The sequence below is a fragment of the Rhincodon typus genome, chromosome 28, assembly GCF_021869965.1.
Source record: "Rhincodon typus isolate 14 chromosome 28, sRhiTyp1.1, whole genome shotgun sequence".
NCBI classification, from domain to species: Eukaryota; Metazoa; Chordata; class Chondrichthyes; order Orectolobiformes; family Rhincodontidae; genus Rhincodon; species Rhincodon typus.
Window position 1 is genome coordinate 36,473,323 of NC_063359.1, and position 12,698 is coordinate 36,486,020.

At 42.9% G+C, this 12,698-nt stretch overlaps 1 protein-coding gene across 6 annotated transcripts in view; it reads left to right on the top strand.

Moving 5' to 3' along the window:
* gpsm1b (G protein signaling modulator 1b) overlaps positions 1–12,698 on the top strand; it is a 229,250-nt gene that overhangs the window by 83,601 nt on the left and 132,951 nt on the right. The gene's annotated exons all lie outside the window — the stretch shown is intronic.

Sequence of the window (12,698 nt, forward strand, 5' to 3'; positions counted from 1 at the left end):
AATGGCAGTCGAAGCAGATGTTCAAGATGTGTTCTGGCTACGCACGATGACCATAAAATACAGCATTCCTCCTCCTACAGTCCAGACCCAAAGAGGACATCATCATGCTTATTTTTCTGCTAAAACTTTGTGACCCTGGAAAAGTAACACAGTTTGTGCACTAACTCTAGATCTCATTGCAAAACTAACAAACCTTGAGCTCCAAATGCAATAGCTGAAACCCACAAAACGTGATTGCCTGAACTCCAGTATTTTGAATCCAAATATTTAGACCATAAGTCCACAAAATACAGGAGCAAAATTAGGCCATTTGGCGTTTGAATCTGCTCCCCCATCTGATCATGGCTGATATATTTCTCGGCTTCATTCTCCTGCCATCTCCCCGTAACCTTTGATCCCCTTACTAATCAAAAACCTATCTATCTCTGTCTTAAATGCAGTCAATGACTTGGTCTCTACAGCTCTCTGTGGCCAAGTGTCACAGGTTAGCCACTCTCTGGCTGAATATATTCCTCCTCATCTCTGTTCTAAAGGGGTCATCCCTTCGCTCTAAAGTCGTGTCTCACAGGAGGCTCCTAAATAAGATAAGAGCCCATGGTTTTAGGCGCAAGATCCTGGCATGGATAGAGGATTGGTTGACTGGCAGAAGGCAGAGAGTAGAGATAAAGAGGTCTTTTTCTGGATGGCAGCCAATGAGCTAATGGAGCTCCACAGGGACCTGTGTTGGGGCCACAACTATTCACGTTATATGTTGATGATCTGGACAAAGGAACTGAGAGCATTGTTGCTAGGTTTGCAGATGATACAAAGATAGATGGAGAGACAGGTTGTGTTGAGGAAGCAAGGAGGGTGCAGAACGACTTGGACAGGCTGGGAGTCTGGGCAGTGAAGTGGAATGGAATACAATGTGGGAAATGCATGTTGGTAGGAAGAAGAGAGCAGGGGAAAAGCTTCAGAAATTGGAATCTCATAGGGACCTGGGAGACCTAGTTCAGGCTTCACTTAAGATCAACATGCTGGTTCAGTTGGCAAAGGCATTCCAGAAATCCAAATAGACCCATGGCTTTCCTTTGTCTAACCTACTTGTTACCTCCTGAAAGAATTTTAACAGATTTGCCAGGCATGACTTCCCCTTGACGAAGCCATTCTAACTAGGCCCTATCTTAGCATGCACATCCAAGTATTCTGCAGTCTCATCCTTGATGGGCTCTAAAATCTTACCAACAACTGGGGTCAGGCTAATCCTCTCTTCTGCCTTCCTCTCTTCTTAAACAGGGGTGTCACATGATCAATTTTCCTGTCCTCTGGGACTCTCCCTGACTCCAGTGATTCCTGAAAGATCACCACCAATGCCTCTACAAGCTTTCTCTCCATCTCCTCCGACCTGTTGTGATTTCACAAACATCTGTCAAAGCCATAGCCCCCACTCCAAGGAAAATGGTCCCAGTTTCTTCAATCTGTCCTCATAATGGAGGTTTCTTATCCCTGGAACCACTACTGTAAACTTCTTCTGTGTCCTCTCCAATGTGTTGACATCCTTTCTAAAATGTGGCACCAAAAATTATGCGCACGACTCCAGCTGAGGTATAAATGGTGCCTGATAAAATTTTGGCGTAACCTTTTTGCTCTTATACGTTAAGCCCCAGTAAATGAAACCTAGAATACTCTCTTTTATTTTTGTTTAAATTGTTCTGTCTCCCTGTTCTACCATCTTGACTGACTTATGCACACAAGCACCCAGTGTCTCTGCTCCTGTATCCCCTTTAGAATAGCACCTTTTCGTTGTCTCATGTCTCTTCTTATTCTTTGTACCAAAATGTATCACCTCAAACTTCTCTGCTTTAGAGTTTATCTGGCAGTTGTCTACCCTCTGCCTTTTGGAGTTGAGCACTTCCCTCCATGTGGTTTGCAATGTTCCCAAGTCTTTGTATTGTCCACAAAACTTGAAATTGCTCCTTGCCCACCAAGATGTATATGAGGTAAAGCGAGGGTCCCAGTAATAACATCTGGAGAACTCCACTCCAATCCTCCCTCCATCATGAAAAATATGCATTAAACATTACTATGTTACCTATTACTCAATCAGTTTTGTGTACATGTTACTGCTGATCTTTTCACTCCATGAGGCACACATCATCAGCATTGCCCTCATCAACCCTCTCTGTCAACTCTTCCAAAAAAAAATTCCAAGTTATTCTGATTTGACTTTCTCTTAACAAATCCATGCTAATTCTTCCTAAGTATTAGGAAGAGGAGGTGGTAGAGGCAGGCACAATAGTGTCATTTAAGATGTATTTAGACAGATACATGAATGGGCAGGGAGCAGAAGGATACAGATCCTTGGAAAATAGGCGACAGGTTTAGAAAGAGGATCTGGATTGGCGCAGGCTTGGAGGGCCGAAGGGTCTGTTCCTGTGCTGTGATTTTCTTTGTTCTTTGTATCCCACATTTTTCCATGCGACTATTAATTCTACCTCAAATAATACCGGGTGGCTCAGTGGTTAGCACTGCTGCCTCACAGCATTGAGGGCTGGCGTTCGATTCCACCCTCGGTGACTGTCTGTGTAGAGTTTACATGTTCCCTTGCCTGTGTGGGTTTGCTGTGGGTGCTCCAGTTTCCTCTCACGGTCCAAAGATGTGCAGGCTAGGTGGATTAGCCATGGGAAATGCAAGGTTACAGGGATAGGATAGGGGAGTTTGTCTGGATGGGAAACTGTTCGGAGGGTCAGCGTGGACCAATGGACCGAATGGCCTGCTTCCATACTGTAGGGATTCGATTTAAATGTTTCTAGCAGTTTCCGCACCACTGAAGATAAACTAACTGGCCTGTAATTGCTGGATTTATCTTTACAACATTTTTTTGAACAAGGCAATAACGTTTGCAAATCGCTAATCCCCTGGCACCAGTGAATACAGAGAAGATTGCAAGGTTATGGCCAGTGACTCTGCAGTTTCCCCTTCCACTTCCTTTGATATTCTATGTCATCCCAGCCCTGATGTCTGATTAAGTTTAAATGGACAGTTTACCCAATGCCACCCCTTTATCAATTTTAAACCCTTCTATTGATAGAGTTTCTACCTCTCTCAACACTAACTGGGCATCACCTGCCTCAGAGATAAAGACAGATGCAAAGTATTCATTTAATATATCAGCCATGCCTCTTGCCTCTATGTCCCTAATCAGGCCTGCTCACCTTTTACCACCTTTTTACTGCTTTTGTGTTTCTAGAAGATTTAAGGATTTTCCTTTGTACTAGATGCCAGTTTTTTCTCATCAACCCTCTTTGCTTCTCTGTAATCTTTCCCACTTCCATGCTGAACCTTCTGTATTCAGCTTACTTCTCAATTGTGTTTACGACTTGATTCAGGTCATAACTGTACTTTTTCTTCTCTAACTTGTACACCATCTCTTTTGTCATCCAGGGAGCACTGGACTTGTTTGTCGTACCTTTCCTTTTTTGGGAACATATCTCATCAATCCCTGAAACAGCTCTGTAATTTCCTTGCAGATTTGTTCCTTTACACCTCACCGTCAGTTGGTGGTGTATAGATTAACAGGACAATGTTAGATTAGCTGCACCCTTATTCCTTAGCTCTGGCCAAATTGATTCTGTCCTCAAACCCTGTGAGACATGTTTTTCCAGCACTGCAATGTTTTCCTTAACTAGCACTGCCACCCCTCCATTTTAGCCTTTCAAATACTTTCTGAATACCTTGTAACCAGGAATATTTATCACCCAGCCCTGCCCTTCATTGAGCCAGGTCTCTGTCATCACCAAAACATCACAATCCCACATGGCAATCTGTGCTTGTAACACCCCAATCTTATTAACCAGACTCCAGGCATTCGCTTACATGCTCAATGACCCTGGTTTAAACTTCATTGCTTTCTCCTTTACTGTGGCTTCAACTTATGACTTTCTATTCTCTAGTGTTTTATTTTTAAATTCTTCACGGGATGTGGGCATCAGTGACCAGGCCAGCATTTGTTGCCCATCCCTAATTGCCTAGAGGGCAGTTAAGAGTCAGCTACATTGCTGTGGGTCGGGAGGTCAGACCAGGTAAGGATGGCAGTTTCCCTCCCTAAAGGACAGTGGTGAGCCAGATGGGTTTTTCCAGCAACGAACAATGGTTTCATAGTCATCATTAGACTCTTAATTCCAGATTTGTTTTGAATTCAATATCTGGTTTTGAACCTAGGTCACCAGAGCATACCTAAATTTGGATTAATAGTCTAGCGATAATAGCATTAGGTTGTAACCTCCCTGTTATTCATCTGTCAAAGCATTTTGTGTGCCCTGGTATTGCTCTCTAATTTTCTCTCTTGCTTCTCACACACCTGCCAAGTTATGTTTCCGCCCTCCCAGCAGCACCAGTGAAGTGCCTCACAGGGAACTTTGTCCCAATTCCATTCAGCTACAAACTGTCTGGCTTGTACAGATGTCATTGTCCCAGTTTTCCAGGAATCTAAAGCCCTCCCTCCTGCACCATCTTTGCAGCAACACATTCCAACTGCCTTATCCTTCTACATTTACTTGCACACGGCACTAGGAGAAACCCAGAGATTACTATGTCCAAGGTATTGCTTGATAATTTTCTACCTAACTACTCAAACTCTGATTGCTGGATCACATTCCCTGACTTAGCTACTTTGTAATTACCAACGTGGACCACAACCTCTGGTTGTTCTCCCTCCTTGGAAAAATGTCACGCAGCTGTCCTGTTCCAGACCCTGGCATCACAGAGGCAACAAACCACCCTGGAGTGACATCGACAAACACAGAAATGTGTGTCTGTTACCCTAACTAAAGATACCCTTCCACTCTGCATCCTTCACTGCTGTGCAGGGGCGGCACGGTGGCTTAGTGGTTAGCAATGCTGCCTCTCTGCATCAGGGACCTGGCTTTGATTTCACCCTCAGGTGACTGTCTGTCTGTGTGGAGTTTGCACGTTCTCCCCGTGTCTGTGTAGCTTTCCTCTGGGTGTTCTGGTTTTCTCCCACAATCCAAAGATGTGCAGGTTACATAGATTTGGCCTTGGGAAGTTGCCCTGTAATGTCCAGGGATATAAAGTTTAGGTGGGTTAGTCATGGAAAAGGGACAGTTACAGAGATAGGGTAGGGGTCTTGGTGAAATTCTGTTCAGAGGGTTGGTGAAGGCTCAATGGACTGAACAGCCTGCTTCCACACAGTAGACATTCTTTAATTTCTATTACAGCTGGGTCCCTGTGGTACCACGGGCTTGGAACTTGCTGCACTATTCTGAGATGCCCTTGCCTTCTCCACCATCCAGTATGGAGGACTGATTATGAGCAGGACTTCTGGGGACTCCTGCACTCCCTGACTGTTTCTCTGTCTGGCGGTGACCCAGTCCCTATCTGCCTGCTTGTCTGTAATTTGTAGTGTAACCACCTCTCTGAATGCACTAAGCATGTGGTCCTCTGCCTCAGGGATGCACCACAGTGTCTGCAGCTGCCTCTCAAAGCTCCAAAACCCAGAGCTCAAGCTTGTGCAGCTGGTGACCCTTCCTGTCGGTAGGTTCGCCTCAGTTCAGTGACGTGTTCACAACTCCCCACTGTTTACAGCATGAACATTGCATTTCGCTGAGCTGCCCTACCATACTTCACTTGGAGTAAGCAAAGTAAAAGTAATTTTATCCTCACTCTGTACTCTTTACTGTAAACTGGAGACTAGTGAGAAATAGAGATGCCCCAGCCTCACTTTAGGGTAACCACTCCACAATACAAAAAAAAACAAAGAACTGTGGATGCTGGAAGTCAGAAATAAAACCGAAATTGCTGGAAAAACTCAGCCAGTCTGGCTGCATCTGTGGAAAGCAGAGTTAATGTTCCAGGTTCAGTTACCCTTCAGCACATATTCAGAAAGTTCTGCTTTTTCTCCCCAGATGCTGCCAGACTTGCTGAGTTTTTCCAGCAATTTCTGTTTTTTGTAACTGCTCCACAGTGTTGGTTAGGTGAGGAAGCAGGGTCTCTAAACTGGTATGGGACTTGAACCCACGCTTTATTCTGCACCCCACTCTAGTCATCTTGCCAACTGAGCTAACCTAACCTCAGGGTATGATAATATCATGTGTGTATGACAGAACTGGTAATCCAGAGACATGTATGAATGATCCAAAAACATGAGTTCAAATTCTACCATGACAATGGTGGAGAATTTGAACTGTGTTATTAAATTAATTTGAAAACAAACAAAGCTAGTTTCTATAATAGTCACTGTGAGGCAACCAGATAGACATTAAAACCCATCTGCCTAATGTCTGTGAAATATGCTGTCCTTATCCTTTGCAGCACCTGTGTGACAAGACACCTAGCAATGTGACTCACTTTTACCCGTTCTCAGTAAAGTCTAGCAAGCTGTTCAGATGTACCAAGCTAATGGCCTTGTGTTTAAGAAGATAGCTCACCACCATCTGATTAAGATAATGCCACCAACAGAGAGCGCAGTCAGGGATGTAAGGAAGTACTGACCTAGAAAGCACCACCCACATCCTCAGAATTGAGAACATTGAAGTTCCTAGCTTTTATAGCTTACTTTCAGTAGCCAGCCTGCTTTCTCGGATAGTGGATCAAAGCAGTTCCAGCCTAAAGAACTTGCACTGAAGATAACATTCATGTTTTTTTTAATATAAACCAAGGGCATTGGGTTCACAGAGTATGTCGGAATCATCCTTGAAATGTGGCAGCGCGTGCAGAATGTCTTTCCGTTGAGGTCATAAATTCAATTTAAGCTCTGTTATCAGGTGCTGCGTACATATTGTGTATCTTGATTTCCTCCACAAGCCTGACCTCTTCCAAAACTCTGCTGCTTAACTCACCCAAGTGCCTTTCAACTGTATGGCCTGTACTGTTCGACTTCCACTTTAAGCATTGCGTTGATTTTAACATTTTCATTCTTATTTTCGAGTCCTCTCAAGGCCTTGTGACCACCTCCCACCCTGTAACCGTCATTTGACATCTTTGCACTCCAATTCGAGCATCCTTCCCCATCCCCATTTTAATGATTTCACAATAGTGGTTATCTCTGTTTGGTCCTAAAATCGGGCAGACATCCCCTAAATCTCTCCAGTGTGCATCTGTTTTTCCATGTTATACACCCTATAATCTTAACAGCTGTCCTAACCTCCATCCAAATGAGCACAGAGATTGCTTTGCTCTTTTATAATCCCTACAGTGCAGATAGAGGCCATTTGGCCCATCAAGTCTACACTGACCCTCCAGACAGCATCTTATCCTATCCTTTTAATCCTGCATTTACCACCTAACCTGCGCAATCCTAGACACTATGGGCAGTTTAACACGGCCAATCCACCTAACCTGCACATTAGACTGTGGGAGGAAACTGGAACACCTGGAGGAAACCCACGCAGATGTGTGTATTCCACACAGAGAGTCACCCAAGGCCTGAATCGAACCCGGGTCACTGGCACTGTGAGGCAGCAGTGCTAACCAGAGCAACTGTGCCAATCTGAAGTCTGCTTCTGTGCTTTGTTGATTTTTATTTGATAACTCTCCTATGAAGGGCCTTGGAATATCTGTGTTATTGAAGACAGAATATAAATGCAAATTGATTTTGTAATGGATTATGTTTGAAAGTGGAGGTAAACTACTAGATACCTGACTACAATGCAATTGCCTTCTTCACTCAATGAGACCATTTCAGATTACTCAGAAAGAAAATTGTGCACCTATGTGTTAAAAAAGTTTTAATAGTTATGTGCATTGGGGCATCTAATGGATGTGAAATGTCCCAAATAGAAGGAAGTTTTCTAATTAATTTCGTCCTTTCTTTCACTGCCTGAAATTCATTTCTCACTTCTTCCTAGGATAACCAGAGTCCGGGGACAGTATCTTCTTGTTAGGGTGAAGGGCAAGGCTGGTAGGTGTAGGGAATGCTGGATGAGTAGAGAAATTGAGGTCTTAGTCAAGAATAAGAAAGAAACACATGTCAGGTATAGACAGCAGAAATCATATGAATCCTGATATCTCCATAAGGGCAGTAGGAGTATACTTAAGAGGAAAATCAGGAGGGCAAAAAAGGGACATAAGGAAGCTTTGGCAAATAGGGTTAAGGAGAATCCAAAGGGATTCCACAAAGACATTAAGAACAGGAGGGTAACTAGGGAGAGAATTGGGCCCCTTAAAGATCAACAAGACCGCCTATGTGTGGAACCGTAGGAGACGGGGGAGATACTAAACGAATAATTTGCATCAGTGTTTACTGTGGAGAAGGATATGGAAGATAGAGAACATGGGATAATAAATAGTAACCTCTTGAAAAATATCCATATTACAGAGGAGGAGGTGCTGGATGTCTTAAAACGCATAAAGGTGGATAAATCCCCAGGATCTGATCAGGTGTACCATAGAACTCTATGGGAAGCTAGGGAAGTGATTGCTGGGTCCCTTGCTGAGATATTTGTATCAATGATAGCCGCAGGTGAGGTTCTGGAAGACTGGAGGTTTGCTAATGTGGTGCTACTATTTAAGAAAGTTGGTAAGGAAAAGCCAGGGGACTATAGACTGGTGAGCCTGATATCAGTGGTGGACAAGTTGTTGGAGGGAATCCTGAGGGACATAATTTATATGTACTTGGAAAGGCAAGGACTGATTAGGGATAGTCAACATGGCTTTGAGCATGGGAAGTCATGTCTCATTAACTCGGTTGAGTTTTCTGAAGAAGTAGTAAAGAGGATTGATGAGGGCAGAGCGGTGGACACAATCTATATGGACTTCAGTAAGGTGTTGAACAAGGTTCCTCATGGTAGACTTGTCAGCAAGGTTAGCTCACATGGAATAGAGGGAGAATTAGCCGTTTGGATGCAGGACTGGCTCAAAGGTAGAAGACAGAGGGTGGTGGTGGAGGGTTGCTTTTCACACTGGAGGTCTGTGACCAGCGGTGTGCCACAAGGATCGGTGCTGGGTCCACTGCTTTTCGTCATTTATATGAATGATTTGGATGTGAGTATAGGAGGTACGGTTAGCAAGTTTGCAGAAAACACTAAAATTGGAGGTGTAGTGGACCGCGAAGAAGGTTACCTCAGAGTACAATGGGATCTCAATCGGATAGCCCAATGAGCCAAAGAATGGCAGATGGAGTATAATTTAGATGAATGTGAGGTGCTGCATTTTGTAAAGGCAAATCAGAGGACTTATACACTTAATTGTAAGGTCCTGGGGAGTGTTGTTGAACAAAGAGACCTTGGAGTGCAGGTTCATAGTTCCTTGAAAGTGGAGTCACAGGTGGACAGGATAGTGAAGGCGGCGTTTGGTATTCTTTCTTTTATTGGACAGTACATAGAGTGTAGGAGTTTGGAAGTCATGTTTCGGCTGTACAGGACATTAGGTTAGGCCACTTTTGGAATACTGCATGCAATTCTGGTTACCCTGCTATAGGAGTGATGTTGTGAAACTTGAAAGGGTTCAGGAAGGATGTTGCCAGTGTTGGAGTATTTAATCTAAAGGGAGAGGCTGAATAGGCTGGGGCTATTTTCCCTGGAGTGTTGAAGGCTGAGGGGTAACCTTTATAGAGGTTTATATTAGCATGAGAGACCTTTTCCCTGGGGTGGGCGAGTCCAAAACTAGAGGGCATAGGTTTAAGGTGAGAGGGGAAAGATTTAAAAGGGACGTAAGGGGCAGTTTTTTCAGTCAGAGGGTGGTGCATATATGGAACGAGCTGCCAGAGGAAGTGGTGGAGGCTGGTACAATTATAATATTTAGAAGGCATCTGGATGGGTATGTGAATAGGAAGGGTTTGGAGGGATATGGGCCAAATGCTGGCAAATGGGACTAGATTTATTTAGGATATCTGGTCAGCATGGACGAGTTGGACTGAAGGGTCTGTTTCTGTGCTGTTCATCTCTATTACTCTATGATGTTTATTGTTGCATGGGAATCCTTGCCCTGGAGTTTCTTTAGATTGGAGGAGAGAAGCGTTTATTCCAGCAATGCCAACAGATCGAGGATGCCATGTATTGTCCGAGGTACGTTTCTCAATCTCCCAAGGCTACCATTAAAAGCCAAAAATGAAAGGAAGCCACTCGACTATCCTTTACCGTTCTCAAAGAGACAATTGTCTGTGCTGCTGCTGTAGCAAGTGTCTGTTCCTTCCTCTTCCTGCTCCTGCCCCTGCCCCCCCCACCACTCCCATCTATTGAAGAACATGAATCATAAACCCATTGACTTCATGTTTTAACATTTTTCGAACAAAATAATTCATTTTACTTCAGTAACTGATATGTTTAAGATATAAATTCTGTTGTATATGAAAAATTGCTCTTTCTATCTTGGCCTGTATTACATATTGTATAGAATGGCAATGCAGGCACAGGCTGACTTATATTTATCATTCTCACATTTCACCCTATCAACGTAACTTTCCATCCTTTTCCCCTCACTTATGTTTTAGCATTTTCTGTAAATGCACCTGTTGCTCCTGATCTAGTGCAATCTGTTTTCAGTCTCTGTTTTATACATATGAGCATCTATTTTCTAAAACAAATATTTAATCTTGCTTTTTCTTCGATTTACCATGTGGGACTAATCTCATTTTGTAAATACACCAGTCCAAGTTTAGAAACACCTCAGTTTGCTTTGCTAACTGTTATGGCATTGTGTGTAAAGTGTTTCAAAGCTACTTCCAGCAGTACACTTAAACTCTTGTATAATAAAACAAACAACTGCAATCTGAGGCAAACAAAAATAAATTACTGGAGAAACTCAGCAGGTCTGCCAGCATCTGTGGAGAGAAAGCAGCGTTAAAGTTTCAAGTGTAGTGACACTTTTTTTGAAGAACGGTCACTGGTCTTGAAAATTTCACGCTGTTTTTTCTCCACAGACACCTCGACTCTTTGTGTCACCCTCATAATCTTTGTTCTGGACTGGTTTTCACTCTTCTTGCTGTTCATATTCATTACTACAATGATCTCTAAGTTGCTGAGCATCAGTTCTCTCTCTGATGAAGGGGTGAAATTTATTCACCAATTTGGAAATTTTCCATTCTTGTGCATTCTTTCATGGTTGGTTGAAAGTGATGACTTCTGGGCTGATTTCTCTGGAAACGATTTTTACCTCCAAGATTGCCAAGCTTAATGTATTTTTTTTAAATTCATGTCTTCCACTGCAGTAGCAGTTCTCTCTTTAATGAGATTTTGACCTTTGTCCACAAGACTGATATTGTGTTTTGAAATTCGGCGTCATTTCTCTGTATTTGTCAAACAATATTATGGCTTCCTCAGAAAATGTCAATAATCTAAGGTTTTTGAGTAGATTTGTAGCTCGGGTTGTGGTTGGTTGGCTCACCGAGCTGGTTCATTGTTCTGCAAATGTTTCATTAGCCTGCTGGGTAACATCATCAGTGCAGCCTCCGATGAAGCGCTGTTGTGTTTTCCCGCCTGGTATTTAAACTCGGAGGTCCACTATGAAGGAAAGCCGGAAGTGAGGTAATCCAGCTGAATGGACACCAGGGTTTAATTACCAGGCAGGAAAACACAACAGCGCTTCATCGGTGGCTGCACTGATGATGTTACCCAGCAGGCTAATGAAATATCTGCGGAACAATGATCCATTGTTCGGCGATCCAACCAACTACAATGTCTATAAACCTTTCACTCTCATCCCCAACCTCCATCTGTGCTTGCCTTCCATTTTATCAATGGTGCCCCATGACATTCTTAAAAATAAGACTTGAGTATTCACCCACAGTTAGATTAATTAGCTTGTAATCAAAATTTATATCTCCTTTTCTAGGTCATTTTAACACCTTTGGTTTCTAACACATTGGAGAAGATTTTGACGCAGTTCCTAATACCCCCTATTATATTGTCATTTGACAGTTCTAATGACAGTATCTTTGCTACCAAAGAGCAGGAGGGAAGTATTTGCTGCAAGGTGTAACCCAAAATTAACCAATTCTGAGGAAGGGTCATTGGATCCGAAACGTTAACTCTGATCTTTTTCTTCACAGATGCTGCCAGACCTGCTGAGCTTTTCCAATAACTTCTGTTTTTGATCTTGATTTACAGCATCTGCAATTCTTTCAGTTTTTATTAACCCAAAATTAGCTTGTTTATTACTTCTTCCTATAATGTCTTTTATCACATTGTACACTTAATTTGTACGAACTAGGAGCAGAAATTGGTCTTTCAGCCCTTGGAGCCTGCTCTGTCATTCAATGACATCATGGTTTGTGATACAAGCTGATTATTCCCCTCTGTTCCTAATAACCATTTTATTCCCTTGGTAACAAAAATATACGTACTTCCCCCTTTTAAAAAAAAATCAATGACCCTACATCCACCGTTTTCCTTAGTTGCACAACCCTCTGAGAGAATGAACAATTTAATTGTTGTCTGTGGAAAAACAACCAACCTTAGCACTCTGAGGTCATCGGTCTTCCCAATGTCAGTGCCCCATCTATGTCATTAGCGCAAATGCTGAACCGTCACCAGATTTTGGTTGTGGTTTAGCAAGAATGCCACCTTTCTCACTCAAGTTTTCATGGAGACACGTTTTCAAAATGTATATCCTTCGCATGTATTGAGAACTCAGCTTCTTGATCCAGCCTAATGAAGATCTAACTGAAGATTATTTAGCCCTTTTCTGGTATATGCAGTAATTTCTTATTCCCAACCTAATTTGTCCCCAGTCTAACAGGTTGTAATTCTCAATTTTCCCAAAGA